Raw genomic sequence first — 3,524 nt, forward strand, 5'->3', positions numbered from 1 at the left:
TCCTTCCTGAAAAGCTCTCTGTCAATGCAATAGGGCAAGGACAGCCTGAGCTCACCTCTACCTTAACATACTAGGTCTGTAGTGCCATCCCAATACCAAGAAGCAAACCCCAGTAACGGCAAGATAAAGTCAAGGACTGTGCTGCTTCCACTCGATGCCAATGGAAGCTTTGCCATTCTTCATCGTTTGAAAACTATGCGGGTACTTGGGCTCTGCTTTACACACGTCCTGCCTTGGATTTACTACGGCAGCTGGCTTTGGTGAAGCCAAGGTGCAAGCCACTCCCAAGCCACTGGTGGTGCAGCTACCTTGTTCGTTCATCATTCACTAACTTCCCAGTTAGACTTTTCATATTGAAAATGTAACACTGGAAGAGAGGCAAGAATACTTAAAAAAACCCCGAGAATTCCCATCTTTGCTGTAATGTGAGGGGGAGCCCTGCTAAACCAAAGTTTAACAGGGTGGGAAGGCAGAAGCAGCAACAGTTCTCATTCTAATACATCTCTAGCAGTCATCTTATCCACCGATTAGCTAGCACGTTTATCTTTAAAGAAACTATAAAAGAAATCACAGACAAAAATGACATTTTATGAAAAAAAAGAATAAGTTTCCATTTCTGATATTCTGTCACATTTCACTGTAGTATGCAGCATCAACTCATTATTGATAGACTAATAATTTATCAGAATCTTTTGCAATATAGAAAGTATCAGGCTTAAGGTGACTCTCTGAAGTCATCAAGGAGCCCTAGACCTCAGCGTGCAGCAGTTCTGTGGTCTGTGAAAGGAAGCAGAAACATTGCAAGCTAAGGAAAGCCACTCCCAAAAGTTGAGAACTAAAAGTGTTTATTGTTCATTTTCCAAAATCATCAAGCATCTTAAGGCTAGGATTTTCAAAGGGGCCTAGGAGAATTAGGTACTTCTAAACCTATTGCATTTCAGTGGAATTTAAATACCTTTAAGTCTGTCCCGAAAGAGATTTAAGGGGGGATTTTTTTCCTTTTAATTTAGCATTCTCAAGCTTGGTGCCTTATTTTCAGTGGGCACCGTGAGATATAACACAGACCCCTCGGTCAAAGCCTTCCAGGGCACCAGGAATTTACCACTGTGGTGGCTGTTGTGGGACTAGACTTTCTCTTAGCAATTTTTCAATTTTGTTTTTCAGTCATTCATACTGTAAATTATTGTCTTCTTTCTCGCATTGGGAAGAAAAAAAGCAAGCATAAGAAGAATGCATCATTCAGAAATACAAGCAGATTAAATTCCTGATTAACATGAGGTAAAAATCCCAACATCCATTAGCCTAACAAGAACCCCATTTGCAGTTTAAAAAAACAAACAAACAAACAAAAGTGTGAGAAATTACGCATCTGTTGCCACCAACAGCAGTAAAAGCTAGGAACAGGCTTGCACCCAGATAGCTACATTTTGGGTGCCAACATTACATTAATTACATTAAAAATGGAAAAGTAGAAACCCTTCTGCCTTCTTCATTTAGCTCATAACCACTTTTTTCCTATTTTTTCTAGAAAATGAGTGTTTTTCCATTTAAAATGTGAGAGCCACTCCGTAGTTACAAGTGGTACTTTTTGACTTTCTTAATACAACCCTGTGGCTACAATTAACACAACGGATAAATAGCAGATCAAATTAAGGTCTGATCCTGTTTTACTTATAGGTGCAATCCTTGCAATAAATTACAGGTTAAGCTGTCGGAGGTAAATGAGGAGAGATGGAAAGCATGATCTATGATGCCTGAATTTTAAGTGTTCAGACATTAAAAGCAAACGCGTGAGAGAAGATAAGCAAATATCAAGATAGAAAATTTCAAAATTTTAAGATGCTTTAGTGACTGCTGTAAGATTCCAAATATAGCTGAGATGCATGGTTTGCACAATGCTTTAAGAAAAGGTAGCAAATTTTGTATTGCTCTATATGAGCTATTTAATGCTTACTTTTATTCTTCTCATGGGAATAACACTTTCAAAAGCGAAAAAGAACCATGTTTTCTTCTCATTATTTCAGAGTGCTTTAGGTTCATTTCAGAACTTCATTGTCTTTGAAGTTTGGGGAATAAGTGCAGACTGTTTCCATGCATGGTCTTATTGTGGAAACCCACTATTTCATCCCCTTAAAAATGAATAAATAACTGAATCAATTTGAAGTCCTTCATAACCTGCAATTCTTACAGGCATCTTAAGACTGCATACCGTCTGATCTATTTTCTTTGCAATTCAGTCACAAACTCCTTGCAGTATAAAAATTAAAACATTGTAAAAGAAGTGTGTACTATCTTTAAGCATGGTCAGTCTAAGGATTTTTAGGAAGGGATTAAATCAAGGAAGGTAGCTTTATGAATCACTGTTTGAGGCATATAACATCTAATATGAATCCTAAGATGGTATCTGGAAAATATTGGGCACTTACTGCCAAGCACTGACCCAACCGTCCACTTCCTGCGACACAAGCGTGTACTCGGAACTTCAAAGAAGCAACCTGTTATCTGAAAGAAAGAATAACCAGATAATCTAGAATGATTCATCGTCCTTTATACCATGAGGCGTTGACCAAACAATTTATTTTTGTAACTCCACTCTTGCTCTCATGACACAAATTATCCAAAGACAGTGCTAGGGAGCTCTTCCACATTTTTCATCACAGCCTTAGCACTTTCCAGCCACCCCATTTGGTAGGGTGCCTACCAAAGTTGACTCAGTTACATTAGACCTTTTTTTTTTTTTTTTTTCTTCCCATTAAGCTCCAGAGAACACCGTGAAGAAAAAATAAGAACATGCCTTTAAAACGTGAGAACCCTCTGCCTTTTGCTTCTTCTGCTGTGAGAACAGTACAGATTATCAGCCCTCCCATTCTCCCGTCACCGACCTCTCTCCCCCCAGGCCAGGTTTATCCCATGAGACCAGAAGTTGGTGCCGGCTGGGCGCACTCCGGCCCTTCGCATCAGCTCCCAGCGCAACAAGGATCACCTGTGTGGCGGGGCCGCAGCTGTTCCGCGCAGGCTGCATCGCCAACAGCCTCTGGGTCCCACTGAAGGCGGGCAGAGACATTTAAGACAAATTCCTCAGCAGCAAAGACTGTAGTAGGAAAAAAACCACGGAAGCTGGGTCAAAATTTAAGTTGTAAGCTGAGGCATCAGTTTTTTCCTGACTGTTCATAGCTTGTGACTACTGAATTACACAGGGAAGAAAAACTAAGCTTTCCATACCCATCCCGAGGCCCTTCTGTCCAGCAGCGCTCCTCGCAGCCCGCCCCGGGGCCACAACGCCGCCTCCCCCGGGACGCCGCCCGCAGCTCCAGCACCCGCAGCCGGTGCCACCGAGTCAGCGATTGCTGCGGCCGCTCCCTGCTTCCCCTCAGGGCAGGCAGCGCAGCGCTCGGGGGTTGGGGGGGCCCTGGCGGTGCGGGGAGGGGACGGGGTGCGGAGGAGCGGGCGCGGGCCGGGCCGGGCGGGGCGGCCGCCGGTGCGCCCCGGGAAGCTGCGGCGGGGCCGGGCGGCAGCGCGGGAAG

The 3,524-nt window shown here is 43.6% G+C and overlaps 1 long non-coding RNA gene across 1 annotated transcript; it reads right to left on the minus strand.

Annotated features, from left to right (window-relative positions):
• Positions 1 to 652: 652 nt before the first annotated feature.
• On the minus strand, positions 653 to 3,272 carry LOC141931050 (uncharacterized). The gene is made up of 4 exons (XR_012625478.1): positions 3,223 to 3,272; positions 2,984 to 3,091; positions 2,427 to 2,502; positions 653 to 777 (listed from the first exon to the last, which is right to left on the minus strand). It is a non-coding gene; the product is annotated as an uncharacterized LOC141931050 (long non-coding RNA).
• Positions 3,273 to 3,524: the final 252 nt, after the last annotated feature.

This window comes from Strix aluco, chromosome 16 (assembly GCF_031877795.1).
Source record: "Strix aluco isolate bStrAlu1 chromosome 16, bStrAlu1.hap1, whole genome shotgun sequence".
NCBI classification, from domain to species: domain Eukaryota; kingdom Metazoa; phylum Chordata; class Aves; order Strigiformes; family Strigidae; genus Strix; species Strix aluco.